Genomic DNA, 17,776 nt, shown 5'->3' on the forward strand with positions numbered 1-17,776 from the left:
TTACTACATGTTTGTGCAATGTTTTCTAAAGTACTATATTGAAAAATGTTTCATTGCAACAGTGTTAAGCTTTCCAACATGAGATGGTTTTCCTTGCTCCAATTTCCCCCTAGATAAACACGGAGGCCATTGGAAATAGCTGTGCACTTGATGAATGACTGAAAAGGCCTACGATATGACTGAAAAGGCCTACGATATGACTGAAAAGGCCTACATTATGACTGAAAAGGCCTACTTAATGACTGAAAAGGCCTACGTTATGACTGAAAAGGCCTACTTTATGACTGAAAAGGCCTACTTTATGACTGAAAAGGCCTACTTTATGACTGACAAGGCCTACTTTATGACTGAAAAGGCCTACTTTATGACTGAAAAGGCCTACGTTATGACTGAAAGGGCCTACTTATGACTGAAAAGGCCTACGTTATGACTGAAAAGGTCTACTTTATGACTGAAAAGGCCTACGTTATGACTGAAAAGGCCTACTTTATGACTGAAAAGGCCTACGTTATGACTGAAAAGGCCTACGTTATGACTGAAAGGGCCTACTTTATGACTGAAAAGGCCTACGTTATGACTGAAAAGGCCTACTTTATGACTGAAAAGGCCTACGTTATGACTGAAAAGGCCTACGTTATGACTGAAAAGGTCTACTTTATGACTGAAAAGGCCTACGTTATGACTGAAAAGGCCTACTTTATGACTGAAAAGGCCTACTTTATGACTGAAAAGGCCTACGTTATGACTGAAAAGGCCTACTTTATGACTGAAAAGGCCTACGTTATGACTGAAAAGCCTACTTTATGACTGAAAAGGCCTACTTTATGACTGAAAAGGCCTACTTTATGACTGAAAAGGCCTACGTTATGACTGAAAAGCCTACTTTATGACTGAAAAGGCCTACTTTATGACTGAAGAGGCCTACTTTATGACTGAAAAGGCCTACTTTAGTGCTGATCTAAAGAAGAAAAAGACCAAAAACGTTGTCATTGGATAGACCTTTTAGAATAACAGTAATATTATTTTCAACTTCTGGAGCGCTATTCACGGCATAAAGAATCTCAAGAAGGACAAGCAATTTGGAAAACAACAGCATCAATCATGAGATGTTAGTTCATGGATTGAGTTGTCATCGGAGGGAGATGGTCAAAGGGGGAGATCAAGCAAAGATGGTCTCTGGACCGTCATATATAAACAAGCTCAGAACATCGGAGGCCTTACCAAGTGTAAACTTATTTTTTAAATATTTTTTTTCATGCATGAGCTAGTTTTGTGCCCCCCCCAGAACAATCTGGACATCAGCTAAGTTGTACAGTGCTACAGCGTATCCGTCAAGATCGATTTCACTCCCTATTGTTCCACATCGTTGGTGATCTGCAGATCAGACCAACAGTGAGAGAGAGAGAGAGAGAGAGTGAGAGAGAGAGAGAGAGAGAGAGAGAGAGAGAGAGAGTAGGGGGAGAGGTGGCATGCGTGTGCATGAGAAGCACACCTATAGATTTATCAGCTCTTTCGTTCTATTTAAACAAATAGTCTTGGAGCCTTGGAAGGCAGTGTAGGGACATGCCTAGGATAATAAGCGTCATGGAATCTAATCAGATTTATAAGAGGAATTGATTGTTGTGTGGCAGGAGGAGCAGGAGTGGGGTTGGCAATAAGCTGAAATTTAAGTGTTAATTTTTATGCTAATCCGCTGGCATCTCCGTGTGATGCAATTTGGTTCCCTGCACCGCAGATATGAAATTGTCCTGCTCACAGAGAAAATGTCAGCTTGCCAGACCCTGAAAGCTTGTTATTTATTAGGTATGTTTCTATTAGTATGTGTCACAGTTGTTAGAGAGCCACATGCACACGTATAGACACACACGCGCGCGCAGAGCGTGCACACACACACACACACAAACACAAATACACACACACAATGGTGCTTCATGCTTGTTCCGCCCAGCTCTGGGCCTTAAAATCGTCTCAGCTCACTGGCTGCAACACTGGGGCATTAATGTATTATCATATATCGGGGTGGTCCTTGCCCTCTGGACAAAAGGCTATTTAATACAATTTAATGACATTCCCAAGCAGGAGAAAGGGAGGGAGACAAGGAGGCAGAGCCTAGATGAAAATAGCATCTGTGTTTCTCATGGCTCACCCATGCAAACATTTCCGCTTAAGATGCGTGACTTCTCTCCTTTCTCCGGCAGAAAGGGGAGAAAAGAGGGAGAAGCTAATGGCAGGGAGAAAGGGGAGAAAAGAGGGAGAAGCTAATGGCAGGGAGAAAGAGGGAGAAGCTAATGGCAGGGAGAAAGAGGGAGAAGCTAATGCGAGGGAGAAAGAGGGAGAAGCTAATGGCAGGGAGAAAGAGGGAGAAGCTAATGGCAGGGAGAAAGAGGGAGAAGCTAATGGCAGGGAGAAAGAGGGAGAAGCTAATGGCAGGGAGAAAGAGGGAGAAGCTAATGGCAGGGAGAAAGGGGAGAAAAGAGGGAGAAGCTAATGGCAGGGAGAAAGAGGGAGAAGCTAATGGCAGGGAGAAAGGGGAGAAAAGAGGGAGAAGCTAATGGCAGGGAGAAAGAGGGAGAAGCTAATGGCAGGGAGAAAGGGGAGAAAAGAGGGAGAAGCTAATGGCAGGGAGAAAGGGGAGAAAAGAGGGAGAAGCTAATGGCAAGGAGAAAGGGGAGAAAAGAGGGAGAAGCTAATGGCAGGGAGAAAGGGGAGAAAAGAGGGAGAAGCTAATGGCAGGGAGAAAGAGGGAGAAGCTAATGGCAGGGAGAAAGGGGAGAAAAGAGGGAGAAGCTAATGGCAGGGAGAAAGGGGAGAAAAGAGGGAGAAGCTAATGGCAGGGAGAAAGGGGAGGAAAGAGGGAGAAGCTAATGGCAGGGAGAAAGAGGGAGAAGCTAATGGCAGGGAGAAAGGGGAGAAAAGAGGAAGAAGCTAATGGCAGGGAGAAAGGGGAGAAAAGAGGGAGAAGCTAATGGCAGGGAGAAAGGGGAGAAAAGAGGGAGAAGCTAATGGCAGGGAGAAAGGGGAGAAAAGAGGGAGAAGCTAATGGCAGGGAGAAAGGGGAGAAAAGAGGGAGAAGCTAATGGCAGGGAGAAAGGGGAGAAAAGAGGGAGAAGCTAATGGCAGGGAGAAAGGGGAGAAAAGAGGGAGAAGCTAAGGGCAGGGAGAATTAGAGAGGATTGAGAAGTCTAGATATGAATATCCATAAAGACAGTGTGCTGTAATCCAGGCCTTAATGCTGCATACAGTTACATGTCACAGACGGCATTGCTCTCCAAGGGCCATTAAGTGATCCATTTCCACAGTTGCACGGTGATGTCATCCGCACGAGACAGCAGAGGGACAGTGACAGCCAGGCGCTGTCTTTGAGTTTCATCCAGCTCTGACAGCTTCCTGTCAAGACGCCTCTCTCCTTTGAAACACCTATTCTCTCCGTCTCTCGTGTTCAAACTGTTTCTCACTCTGTCTACTCCCCATTCACACTGCTGTTCTGTGTGCCAGTCCCTGAATCCAGTTTATATTGTACACTGGGCGTAGTAACAGAGTAAAAGGTTTGGATGCAATTCACATATAGGTCAATTAAATGCACCAACATCTGCTCTCTCCTAAGCATTTGCATATAGTATTCATATGTTAATGATGTCCCTTGTTTTTTTTGTGTTTGTGTGTGTTTTTTCTTTTTTTTGTTGCAATTCCTCCCCTCCTCCCCATCTCTTTGTAAAAAAAAAAAGGTTCATGCTTCCTAAAACCGGATACAGCCATCTTATTTTTACTTCCCCTCTCACTAACGCTTCAAGGAAAGAGTTTCTTGAGCAGACAAGTGCCGGGGTTGTCCTGTTGCCATGCCCCTGATTTCAAAAAGAAGAAGCCTTTTGCTGTAGTGGGAAGGCCTCCCTTTTCCAAAGCAGCTTAATGCCTTATAAATCAATGATGACACAGATGGACCAGCGATAATCTATTTAGAATGCCTCACAGCAAATATTGTCGTACAGATGATTAGAGATTGAGCTATTTTAACTCACCCCCTTAAAAAAAAAAAAAAATCTTCTGCTCATTTTAATACTTTGAATTATAGGGGGGACTTCACAAGTTTGGTTCTTTTGAAATAAATCTCAAACATTAGAAAAGGGGTCTAATGTGTGAACGTCTGAAGTCTGCCTTCTCTTTGTGGCGTTATGGGTGGGGATAAGGGAACAAAGAGCATATGAAGAGAGTGGTGGTCTGTTGCCAAAACCATAATGACAACGCATGTTTCTTTAACCAGAAAAGGGGGGTCCTTTAATGGAATTGTGTCTGAGGGTGTAAATGGCGAAGCTAGAGGCCTCAGTCTCTTTTATGGTTGATGGCTCCCGATTTAGCGTGAGGAGGAGGAGGAGTGAGAAAATGAAGTGGAGGTTGTCAGATGTGGCAGCTGCTTGGAATCCTGATAAATATAAGCCCTTATTGATCGGATGAAAATGAAAGATCCCAGAGTGCCGTGCAGTATTTAGCATCTTGTCTGCCGCGCGTCAGCGATGGCCTTGCCTTGGAGGGATAGATTTTCAGCCCGCTGCAAGGCACGGCTTTGATTTCATCTTTAACCTTTTTCGGCTGCATTTCCTTGACCTCTGCGCATCGCTGCCTTTCAGTGAATTTGTTACATTTGACTTGACATCATCTCCCTCTCTCTCTCTCTCCCTCTCTCCCTGTCTGCCTCTCTCTCTCTCTCTCTCTCTCTCTCTCCCTGTCCACCACTCTATCTCTCTCTCCCCCTCTCTTTCCCACTCCCTTTCTCTCTCTGACAGGAAAGAGACACATCCTTCTAGGTTGGCCGTCATTGCTGTGTGCTGTAGTGACTCAGTGGCAGTGATCTGCCTGGGTCTCCTCGAACCTGACAGACAGGCTCCAGACCAGTATGCAGTTAGTGTGTTAAGGTATGCCCCCCCCCCACACACACACCTTCTGTCACACACTCTCTACTTTGCCACCATAGGTTTCTGCTAATGCTTGTAACTTTGTTACAATCTGGATCGTGATAATCTACCATAATCACCAGCCATCTAAAAACACACTGAACGTCACTCAGTTACCCCACTGAAACATGCCTGTTCCAAATCTCCCCCCTCCCCTTGTGCCACCTCTCCGATGTCACTATACTTCCACTTCATGACTACCCACCTTATTTATTTTTCATTTATAAGAGCCAGCTAGCAATATAACATGGAAAATGTGGGACGAATCATGAACAATTTATGTTTTGGCATTAGTGTAATTGAATTCTCCTCGTATATCACAGGGAGACGTTTCAGGCTTGAATTAAACGAGAGGTACGGATCCATGAAAATAAGGCTCCCTTCCTTGTCTTTTGAACAACGCTCCCGTTCTCTTTTAGATGGATGATAAATCCCCTGTGAGGGAGCCTGCAACAGCTGTTGGCAGACAGGCTAGATATGAGAATAGCAGCATAGGATGAGCGAGCATTAAAAATTAATACGCTATTTAGCCTAGGTGTATTTTAGGTATTTGACATTTTCATGTCCGGGACAGACTCAATTTATTCATAGTGCAGAAAAAAGGAAAAAAAAAAAGAAGAGAAATGGTGAGAAAGAAGCGTAAGTGAAGGCCATTCTGTTTTTATGGTCACTCATTCCCTACAGTAGTGATCCGCGTGAAGGCTTAAAGCACACCGTCTGTGTCTATGGAGGAGACTAAAGCTCGTTATGGCTGGAGTAATAATTAGCACACTGCAGAAAGGAAGTGATTTGCCTCTTAAAGCCCTCCAATATCTTTTTTCTTTTTTTGTGATGCCTTTTCTTTACTTCCCTTTTCATTCTCTCTTTACACTGACTGGGAAAGCTACACGCACACAAAATAAATATTAAAAAATAAGCAGGGACATTGGGTAGTGTTCTTAAAAAAAAAAGTTGGTAGGGTATCTAGCTAGGCCCAGGCCCCAGACAGTGAAAGTGGAAATCCCAGACCTCATAGTGATTAATTACTAATGCTCCTCTCGAACATCTCCCATATCCCTCACGATCTAATCGCACTGAAATCTAAGACATGTCCTGTAAGGAAGGATCTGACTATAAGAGCCACCTCACTCAAACACCCTCCCTCCATCTACGTCCCTCTCCCTTCCGCTGTCTGACTCACACTCTTCTCCTTACCGTCACTTCTCTCTCTGTCTGTGTCACTCGCTTTTCCCTTCTGCTTCACACACTATTCTGCAAGTATCCTTTGACTCTGTCTCTCCATATGTTTCTCTTATTGTTTCTTCTGTACCCCCCCCTCTCTTTCTTTCATTTTCTCACGCTTCCAATCGTCATATATACACTGTTATTACCCTGGGGAATATTTAGCAGTAACATGTTAAACACCGCATACCACCCTCTAGTCTTGACTCCGAACACAAACCTGGAAGGCACAAAACTGGAGAAGCATGTGTAAGTACACCGTGCAAATGATCACGAGGATAAACTTACAGCTTTCATTTAGCAGTCTAAACCTATTACGGGATCGCTAAATCTCAAGCCTGGGATCGTTTTTGGAGATATCTCTCCCGACTACAAGTAAAAATGGGGATCGAAAGCCATTCAACATTTAAAGGAGATGGAGGGACGTTGGAAACAACAGTCTCAACAACGTCCTTCATTTTCAGATGTCATTGATTTCACATTGCTGGAGTTGAATGCTACTAGTGCTTGAGACAAGGGCCCGCGTTACCTGCGGCTTTGTCGCGATACACTCGTAGAAAATGCTAAACGTTCGAAAGCTGTTAGTAGAAAATATCCTCAAGCCCTTCAGTCTCTCGGGAAAAAAAGGCAAAATGACACAGAAACATTTCCAATGTTCTTTGTGTAATCAGTGACATCAATGCGCAGGATTGAGTGATCATTTTTAGCCTAGCCGTGTGTTTTTGTGACGGGAACGTGGAGTTCTTGCCGGACTGTGACAGTACGACATATGCAGATAGTTGGCCTCCCTTGGTCTATAGGGGTTTACCAGGGAGCTGCTTCTCTGTGGCACGAGGTTTTCAGTGTCAGAGCCAATGTGCCTTTGAGGCCGTATCCTAGCAGATTAGCGTCTCTCCTTATCATTCAGATCAAGCCCGGCTCCCTTTGAAAACATATTGTACACATCTACCCCTCCCCTCCCTGCCGTCGTCCATGACAACAATCTGTAGGCGTGATGTCTGTCTCAGAGGAGCAGTGGGAGCCCTTGACAGATAGCAGGTCTGGCGCTGGAGTCAAAAGCAGGCACGTCCATCCTCCTCCCTACCCGGTGCAGGGGAGAGAGAGAGACTGTCAGACGACAGAGGGGACCGAAGGGGGCTGGGCTGGGGGGCCTGGAGCCCAACACTCAAGCCCTTCATCATCCTCCTATGATAGCAGGGGTAATTGATATATGGGCCGTCTCTTCCCCTTCGCGTGTTAAGGTCGACTTATCTACATTTCACCCCCGATTTCTCCACTCCCATTATATTTCCTAGATATTGACTGACTGCTGAGGGTGGTGTGTGAAATGAAACCCAGAGAAAAAGAAGAGAAAAGTGCTTTTATTCCGGCGCCTAACCCCGCCTGTTATCAAAGTAACTTTGAGCTTATTAGCGACAAAGGGCCTCTCCCCCCCCCCCCCCCTTCCTGCTTTGTACGGCCGTGTACGCCAGCGCTTCCTGAATTAAACTGCTGGCTTCCTGTTCTTTTATATGCATGGCCACATCTGGGGAGCCTGCTCACAGCCCTGCTGCCTAATAACAATCACCTTCCCTTTCAGTCCCCACTGATTGTTTCTAATTCACTCTGACAGATAGTGGCTGACAAGCCGCCCGCGCCTCCCTCCCTCCGTGACCCCGGATCACTCACCGCACTTATAAGGCCTGTCATTTTTAATATTTGATTTCAGTTTTAAGTTATGTGTTTTACCCAGATGATGAAATCAGTGTTTAACTGAACACAAAATGGATCTCCCCTCTCCCTTTTCATCTTCAATCTCTCCCTTGCCTGCCCTCTTTGCCTTTTCTCTCTCTCCTTCTCTCCTCTGTTTATGGAGATTGGCAGCGAGGAGGATATGAGAGATAATATAGGCACACAGACACAGAAATGCGCACAGCCACAGACGGACACACAAAGACACAGAACTCACAGACACACGGACACACTGCATTTTACGTTGTGATCTGCCAGTGGGTATTGTACATTTTCTCTGTATCTAGAAGTCCAGCAACAGGACTTGATGCGTGGCCATTGACAAATATCCAATGTTGTATATGTCCTCAGGCCTGCAAGTTACTTAGTTTCCGACATTCTTTGCTTTCCATTGATTGCCAATAAAGGTGTTTAGACATGAGTAAAATGCATATCAGGTGGACTGATCACTAAATGAACGGATAGATTCATCGACAGGTAGATGGATGACATTTTGCAGGGCAATCTATGCAGTCCGTCAATAAAAAAAACACCATTTAGAGTTAAATGAAAATAAGCAATTACTTAGTTAGCCGGTTCAATAGTTTGCTACCCACATACTTCACAGAGCTTTATATATATATAGAGAGAGAGATAGAAGAACAGGAATGAGAAGGCCAGAGAAAGAGAGAGATCGAGAGATCCATTGCGACCTTGTGCCTACTACACCCACCCACTACACCCACCGTCTCAAATAGACACATCCACCGTCTTATCAACACATTGACTGTGTGTTCCCCTCACAACAACAAGACAACATCTCCGAAACTCATCCAGGCAACCAACTTATAAACACTCTGCACCCCTATCACCCCGACATACCCAGACACCATCTCCAAAACACACCCACTTCATACCGCCAAGGCATTGTGTCATTCCGGGACACGACGGTGCCTTGGGCATGCCCGATTCCATTTTTTTTTTCTCTCCCAATGACAAAAACAGAACTAATTGGAGTACCACTGCATGTTTTCACTAAAGGCACAATTTAATTACATTTGAGCTGGGAATGAGTATTTTGGGAACGTCATATGTTCGTTCAACAAATGGAGCGAACGAAAGGCAATATTTGTTTTGCTTTGATTAGCAAACCGGCAGGGTAATTTGTTAAGAAAGGGACAGAAAATCTCTGATTAACCCCCTTCCCCCAGAACAGACTCTCACCCCCCACACCCGTTCCCGACACTGTCCCTACAATGTGGAATCAGCCTCGCCCCCCCCCCCTTAAGCCGTTTATGCCCTATCTTAAATGTTAATGAACTTTTGCCCCCAGCATTTTGACTTTGGACCGCTGTCTCCAGTCTCCAGCCCCTAATCTCTGTCCTTTTGTGGCATTGTTGATAAATACTTTATTCATCACGTAAAGAGTATTGTTTTCACCAAGGTTGTATTAATAAACATGAACGAATGTATTTGTCTTCGCCAAAACGTGATTAATGCACATCAGCCTGTGTATTGCACACTCTAGCTCTCACCCCCCCCAAAAAATGACCCATCAACATAAAATATTTATGGCATAATATTAATGGTTTTGTAAAGAAAATAACAAGTTATTAATCCTCTGATTAACAACTGATTAACCTTTTTATTAAACACGTGATCCGTGCATCGTGGATTCAGGATATGTCGCCTGAGTGTGCTGCAGAATAATTATTTTTGTGTCTTTTCTAATTGCAAAAATCGCATGGCTGAACTGTTTTTTTTTTTTTTTACACATGCACACACACTTACACTTGCTCACACAACGTGAGATATGCAGTCCAAGTGCAGAAATACAAAAACATTGGCAAAATCCTATTGCATGAAGTCGAAAGCGACTAAATATAGCAGCAGCTCTTTAAAACAATGGGGTTTAATTCACATATCCGTTTATTCCACAGTTATTGGCTGTGGGACAGTACAGAGAAAACACTGTACTGAAGGACAAACGCTTTCTTTTCTCTCTTTTTTTTTGTGTGTGTTTGCTCATCTCTACGCTATTGTGTGTATTTTTAGTCCCCCGTCTCAGTCCGCTAAAACACAATTATGTTATGTTTTGAGACATGCCAAGAGTGACTTCACTGTGCGGCCTAGAAGGAAAAAAAAGGCGTTTCTTTGGGGCCATGATCTACCGGTTGCTTATTCAAGTAGGGCTTTTGCAGTGGACATTCACTTGGTGAAGTTTTTTAGGGATTGGCTTGTTAGGAAAACAGACATTACCATAGCAGTCCAAAGAGAAGTACTAAGAACTACCAACTCTAGACTGTTTCTCATAGGATATTTACAGGGGTTTTCTGAAGTAGTTCTCTGTAGTGTGCATATGAAGTAGGTAGGTAAATAGCGAGAGGATAGACATTGTTATTAACATTTCTTTATTTCCCTAATGATAAAAAAAAACGAATTCTATAGTGTTTGTGAGAAGGCTTTGGCTTAGTGCTCGGGCCTCGGGCGCAACTCAGGGACAGTCTACAGTCCTGGGTCCTGGGCCACCTCTTTTCTTTTAATTCATATCTTTGTTTAAGCATGCTTTTTTCTCTTTATTCATACACCCCTGCCTTTCATTCCGGCCCTTTTCTTTAGCAGGCAGAATCCATCAAAGCCCAATGTGTTGTGAAAAGGCAACAACAATAGGCCTCTTTGTGGAAAGATGTGTGAGGGGGATAAGTGTGTTGGGGACACTTGTTTTGTATTTTTATGGCCTGGTCTTATGATGGATCGGTGGTTGTTCGGCAGGGTGTCTTTGTTCGCTTCCTTTTTCCTCAAATACCAATGGAAGATTTCACCTTCAGCGACTTTCCCTTAACCCCACATCTCACTTTGGACTTGCTCTCTTTCTGCTCTCCTTCTATCTCTCTCTTTAATTCGCCTGTCTCTAGTCTCGCTCTCTCTCTCTCTCTCTCTCTCTCTCTCTCTCTCTCTCTCTCTCTGTCTCTCTCTCTCTCTCTCTCTCTCTCTCTCTCTCTCTCGCGCACACTAGCCTCTATCTCTGTGTCTGTCTGTCTGTCTGTCTGTCTGTCTGTCTGTCTGTCTGTCTGTCTGTCTGTCTGTCTGTCTGTCTGTCTGTCTGTCTGTCTGTCTGTCTCTCCACCACACAAACTGGCCGCCCTGGGATTCCTCGCAGTCAGTCACACACCCCTCTAAAAACAATTATCTTTGAACTTGCTTTTAGTGCTGTTTGTCCTAATTACAGATCATTTTCTCTGTCAGATTTCTACTTTTATTGCAGTTTTGCCCTGAATGTTGATCCTATTGAGGTTCAACCTTATTTTACTCCCTGGAACACCCCTAAGACCTGGATTCATCACATATCCCCTTAGGACTTCTCTCTCTTTCTCACTCTTCAAATTCATTTTTTTTTCTCATCATTTAAAAAAATAAAATAATTTAAGATATCATTTTTTTGTAGTATGATGAATTAGTGGGGTCCCAAAATACACAGAAGGACGTTTGTTCCAATTTCTGTGTTACGGTTCCCATTTTGGGCTTTTTGGGGCTTTTTTGCTGAGGTACATCTCTGTAAGACATTGGACTGAGTAACTTCAGTGCCACTTGGGATTCACTATGTATTTATAGATCGGTGGTATAGAGGTGGACTTCGTAGTAATTAAAGACGAGTAAAGGTGGTTAATTCCTTCCCGTGCGTCGTTCTGTTAACTATTTATGAGACAGTCTCGACTGAAAACGCACACACACTGTGCACGCGTGCACCTAAGCTTCTTAAGGATGCTTGTCACCATGCAGACACCACACAACATGCGCTGCAGAGAGAGGTTTAGATACGGTGCAGGGATTTTTGAATTAGAACTGGATTGTGTGGCAGATATGTTCATGGGCCGGGTCAATGACCGTCCATGGGATTAGTATCATAAAGTGGATCCAGCCACAATTTTTCTTTTTTTAACTAAATAAAGAACAAATGATTATTTACAATGACGGCCTCGGGAACAGTGGGTTTAACTGCCTTGTTCAGGGGCAGAGTGACAGCTCAGGGATTCGATCTAGCAACCTTTTGGTTACTGGCCCAAAGCTCTAACCATTTAGCTACCTGCCGCCCCAATGAGCGTGAGAAGTCCTCTGCCCCAGATGTACAGTGAACCTGCCCTACCTGAACCTGCCCTACCCTACATACAATGCTGGAATCTGACTGTCCCAAATGCCGGTGCGTGATGCAACCGCTCACAATCTGTTCAGGAGGAATCATGTCATCATTCATCATAGTGACAGCACTATAGCACATTTCCTGTACTCCACTTAAGCAGTCAGTGGCACTCCTCTGTTGCATGTTTAGGCAGTTGTTGTCCTGACTGTCTAATCACACAGGATGTCTGGGTTTGTTTGGCCTTGGACAATATACTTGAGCTTTTCTCCTCCAATGAGAATACAGCAATTAAATTATGTCGACTTTGCATTAATTTGATAAAGTATATGGATCCTAAAGACACACTTTTCGCTATTTTTGCTGACCATTAGAATTAACTTGAAAAACTAATGATTTCCTCCCACGCGCTCTTACTCGACTGTTCTTGTTGTGCTCCGTCTTGTTTCTTAACAAAAGGCAGAGGAGAAGCTCTTTACGTTCGGTGAGTGAGCGATGGCAGTTTTTTTTGAAGTACCTCCTCAACGCGACACACACTAGAGAGATGTTCATTTATTCAGGGCACAGTGTGAGATGGAGAGGCAGCACTCTCCTCTCCTCCCTCTCCAGTGGCCCGCCTGCCCAGACGCCTGGCCCACGGTGGCCTGAACTTCCACACCGATTGATGGCCCCGTGTAGACCCCCAGCTCCTCCAAACTCCCATAATGCTCAGGGAGCGCATCTTTACACATACACACACACACACACACACACACACACACACACACACACACACACACACACACACACACACACACACACACACACAGGGCCTAACTGAATTACATCCCCTTCAGCTCTGGGGTCCTCCACTGAAGGAAAGAGATGGTCTGTTTCACTGAGACCGAGCTACGGAGTCCTAGTTCTCCCAATGCCTATCATCCACGTTAGATGTGTCAGCAAGACAAATGGAGACATAAGGCAGGCGGGCAAAGAGATCCGTCACAGTGACTTTGGCAGTGGTTTGCGACTGTTTCAGAGAGTTTCCTCTTGCACTGCCACTGTGCTCGTCATCACAGAGAGCGCCGCTGACAGCCAGTGAAGGCTGCTTTGTTTGTGTAGTCGTCTGCTCTCTTTAATGAGCCATTTATTGTGTGTTTTGTATTCGTCGTGTTTGTATCGTTTTTTCGCTGGTTGAGTTTCGGAAAGAGAGGCCTTGTCTTCCCGGACTCCTTTGGAAAGTAGTCGAACCGCCCCGAGAGTGACTCGGGCTGCGTGTTTTGGAGCACGCCAAGTTTCGACGCTCCGTCGCTCTTAGCCGTTTCCCAAATCAAAGCATCAGAGCTGCAGTCAAACTCTCCTCCTCCTCTTCTTCGTCTCGTCTCACCGTGTGCCTGAAGCGGCGCGGCTCTCTCCGCAGCAGGGGAAAGGCAGGGCGGCGGGTAGGAGCGGGACGGGGTGGAGGGGGGCGAATGTAGCAGACTGTGACACGTACCTGTCAGCAGGTACTCCAAATAATTGGTAAATTACTACCGCGGGATAGGAGGAATCTCTCTTTTCTTTCTGTTTGATGAATATTTGAAGTCGTAGAACAACGCCGCGCGTTTGGCTCGGCGAGTCGGGCTATCACGCGCATCGAGGAAGAGGAGCAGCTGACGCACGGCGAACAGGAGGGATCCTACTGTACTGCTTGGTGGAGACAGACACTGAACAGAGAGCACGGGGAGCACGGCGTGGAGACCGTCCTTGTAGTCGAAGCAGGTCTGAACTAACAAGTGGCATAAACGTATACATTGAGACAGTGCTCAACTAAGTGATATATGCTCTCTGTTACTGGCTGACACTGACACGCCCACACACTACGCTGACATACTCACTCTCACACACTACGCTGACATACTCACTCTCACACACTACGCTGACATACTCACTCTCACACACTACGCTGACATACTCACTCTCACACACTACGCTGACATACTCACTCTCACACACTACGCTGACATACTCACTCTCACACACTACGCTGACATACTCACTCTCACACACTACGCTGACATACTCACTCTCACACACTACGCTGACATACTCACTCTCACACACTACGCTGACATACTCACTCTCACACACTACACTGACATACTCACTCTCACACACTACGCTGACATACTCACTCTCACACACTACACTGACATACTCACTCTCACACACTACACTGACATACTCACTCTCACACACTACGCTGACATACTCACTCTCACACACTACGCTGACATACTCACTCTCACACACTACGCTGACATACTCACTCTCACACACTACGCTGACATACTCACTCTCACACACTACGCTGACATACTCACTCTCACACACTTGGAAGCTAAACCCTTTTTTCCCCCCATTTTGAATGGATACTATAGAAAGTTCACTTACTCTGTGGACAAATGTGTTTTAACTTTGGGGAATCTTCACCCCCTGCCAATTCGATGGGAGCCATTGGGCTCATTGTTTGTCTGTTAATGAAACATCTTCACGTTGCTCTTTCATCGGCCTCAAACTCACTTTATGCCACAGTGAATTAAACCCCTTAGGGCCGCTCTGTGCATAAAAAGATATAGAACGCGTTTGACATTTCAGCTCGCTCGTGTTAGGCACACCCATAGAACACTTTGCTTTGAGCTGTATGGAGAGAAACAAACCACAGAGAAAGGAACATTTAAAGGGCCGTGCCACGACACTAGTATGAGGTGGAGAAACAGTAGCCCCAAGCACGGAACAGTCTCCAAGGGAATGTGTCCTATGTAAAGTAGCCATATCTGAGTTGGTGACTTATAATGGCAGGTTTTGGGATTATCTGAGGCAAGCGCGAGCTGGGAACATTGGATGCTATTGGTCAAAAGACACAGAATGGACTAGATTGAAGTTGTGGCACTAAAAAAATGTGACTGGGCTTGAGGACCTTGGTCCATATCGCCTGAATGAACTGGTTGTGCTGGGCGTTGATGCAGTCATGCCTTAGATATGGCCAGAAGTGTAATGACGCGTATGGGGCACATCCTCGATTCTTACCCCACAAAGCAAGGCCTCCTTCAGGGCTGACTGGACTTAGGGTGGCCCACAGGCCTGTAGTTGAGCCCATGTTTCAGTGGTGTGAAACAGCTTGACACTTCCCCAGGGTATGAGGCGATTTATCTGCCTTTTACCCTGTCTGCCATGGCGAGGCTGAGTCAATGAAGGCCACGTCTGGCCAGTGGACCTCATTGGTAGTAGCCGCTGTTGTGCGCATTCTATGGTATGTTCTTATCCCCGTCACGATCCAAATCAAATTTGATTTTCTATAGCGTTCCATGCGACATGTCCATCTCAGATTGCGTTTCGGAGAAGAATGGGATTGTTTTGTTGCGGAGACGTTCGTGGTGGTACGTGTTTCCTCGTGTAGGTTGTATCAATAGGTCCAGTGTATTAGATGTCTGAACTCTTGTTTGGTATGCTCAACAACCAGTAACCTGAACAACAGATCTCCATTGCATTGTTTCCTGTTACTCTATGGGGACTGTGTCCGGCCTGCATATAAACAGGGGTGTTTTATATAGTTGTTTTTCACTAGCGACAATCTTTGGGTAGATGTTCAAGAAATCGTCCCCCCCCCAATTGTGATGTGTTCATCTCAGCTGAGGATTTATGCGGAGACGCTTAAAAACGTAGGTCTCGCACGGACCGGCGGAGAATCTATTATTCACGAAAGCTAATGCATTGTTTCTGTTGCTTTATATAATCCCCCCTTTCCCCCCCCCCACCAGCATTTTCTCCGGCAGGTTGGCAGTAAAATCTGTATTGAAATTAGAAGTTTGAAAGACAAACCACTAGCTCCTTATATGTGTAAACTGCGTTAAATCACACATTGAGCTTACAGAACAGAGCTTCAAATGTTAAATGGGGGTTGAAGTCTGCCTGAACTAATTTGTAGGGCTTTGCACCATGTTGACATTTAAATGGGATAAGAATAGAAAACTGTATGCCGACCTATTTTGAAGATGTTTTCGGAATACATTCACATCAGCGCCGGTCTATAATTAATAAAAATAGACAGGCTTTCTTGCTCCAGATTTGATTGTAATACAACCTTATAAACACTACAGGGATGGGGGCAGGAATTAAGAGGGAAGTGGATTGCACACACCTGGTTTTGCAGGAGATTGCGTTGGCTGGCTGCTGTGCTATCACATTACTGTGATCCAGCCCCTGTGTTTGTGAGAGAATTGAGGAGAGGGACCGGCAAAATCAGCATGCAAATAACGGCACATTGTTAACTTAATCAGATGCAGGAGGAAAAACTATGGAGAGGGAGGGAGAGAGGGAGAACGGGAGAGGACGGAGGGTAGGAAGGAGGGATGTAGAGGAGGGAGAGAGGGAGAACGGGGGAGGACGGAGGGTAGGAAGGAGGGATGTAGAGGAGGGAGAGAGGGAGAACGGGGGAGGACGGAGGGTAGGAAGGAGGGATGTAGAGGAGGGAGAGAGGGAGAACGGGGGAGGACGGAGGGATGTAGAGGGAGAGAGGGAGAACGGGAGAGGACGGAGGGTAGGAAGGAGGGATGTAGAGGAGGGAGAGAGGGAGAACGGGAGAGGACGGAGGGATGTAGAGGAGGGAGAGAGGGAGAACGGGAGAGGATGGAGGGTAGGAAGGAGGGATGTAGAGGAGGGAGAGAGGGAGATCGGGAGAGGACGGAGGGTAGGAAGGAGGGATGTAGAGGAGGGAGAGAGGGAGAACGGGAGAGGACGGAGGGTAGGAAGGAGGGATGTAGAGGAGGAAGAGAGGGAGAACGGGAGAGGACGGACGGTAGGAAGGAGGGATGTAGAGGAGGGAGAGAGGGAGATCGGGAGAGGACGGAGGGTAGGAGGAGGGATGTAGAGGAGGGAGAACGGGAGAGGACGGAGGGTAGGAAGGAGGGATGTAGAGGAGGGAGAGAGTAAGAACGGGAGAGGATGGAGGGTAGGAAGGAGGGATATAGAGGAGGGAGAGAGGGAGAACGGGAGAGGATGGAGGGTAGGAAGGAGGGATGTAGAGGAGTGAGAGAGGGAGAACGGGAGAGGATGGAGGGTAGGAAGGAGGGATGTAGAGGAGGTGGGTAACATAAATAAGAGTCGGGGCCCTGAGATGGCAGAGGGGAAGGGATATGTGTATGGGGGCGAGGGGTGAGGGGTGAGGGGGGGAAGGGGGCTCGTTTCAGAAGATGATGCAGCCTCTCCAGAGGTCCTTCAAGTGGCTCAGACAGGCAGTTCAGCGGTGATAGCAGAACGCCGTCCGTGTTGTGAGCCCTGCCATCACCAGCCCCCCCGACAACAGATCACAGCTGTAGGACATGGGCGATTTAATATCCCGCATTATCTGAGGCTGAGGGTACAGGGAGGGGTGGTGGGGTGCGGCAGGCAGGCTAAACATGGCAGGTGCCCCCATGCTGCTGGTGACTGTCTAGGCTAAGCCATGTGTCACAGTGCTGTCCTTAAAGGTTTATTCACAAAAAATACATCCTAGGCTCATCATTTGACCAAAACATGGATGCCCTTTCATATGGCTGCAAGATCATTTTGATTTGTATATCTGGAAATGTCTTTTGAGTGTGTTGAAATGGCACGGTGTACCCTTAAGAGTTCACAGCTGCTACGCGGTCACCACTAGTGGGGATGAAATAGAGAGGTTAACGACCCGTGATGCATCGATCATGCAGCGATGCCTCCTGAATAGAATATGTACAGTCTGCAGCCATGGTAACATAAACAACATATT

At 46.0% G+C, this 17,776-nt stretch overlaps 1 protein-coding gene across 6 annotated transcripts in view; it reads left to right on the forward strand.

Annotated features, from left to right (window-relative positions):
- Positions 1 to 17,776, forward strand: part of LOC115112113 (zinc finger protein 536-like) — a 193,398-nt gene that overhangs the window by 57,171 nt on the left and 118,451 nt on the right. For all 6 annotated transcript variants that reach the window (XM_065013006.1, XM_065013009.1, XM_065013010.1 and 3 more), the window contains exon 3: positions 4,779 to 4,907. The gene's annotated coding sequence lies outside the window, so the exon portion shown is untranslated. The remainder of the gene's footprint in view (positions 1 to 4,778; positions 4,908 to 17,776) is intronic.

This window comes from Oncorhynchus nerka, linkage group LG28 (genome assembly GCF_034236695.1).
Source record: "Oncorhynchus nerka isolate Pitt River linkage group LG28, Oner_Uvic_2.0, whole genome shotgun sequence".
Taxonomy (NCBI): Eukaryota; Metazoa; Chordata; class Actinopteri; order Salmoniformes; family Salmonidae; genus Oncorhynchus; species Oncorhynchus nerka.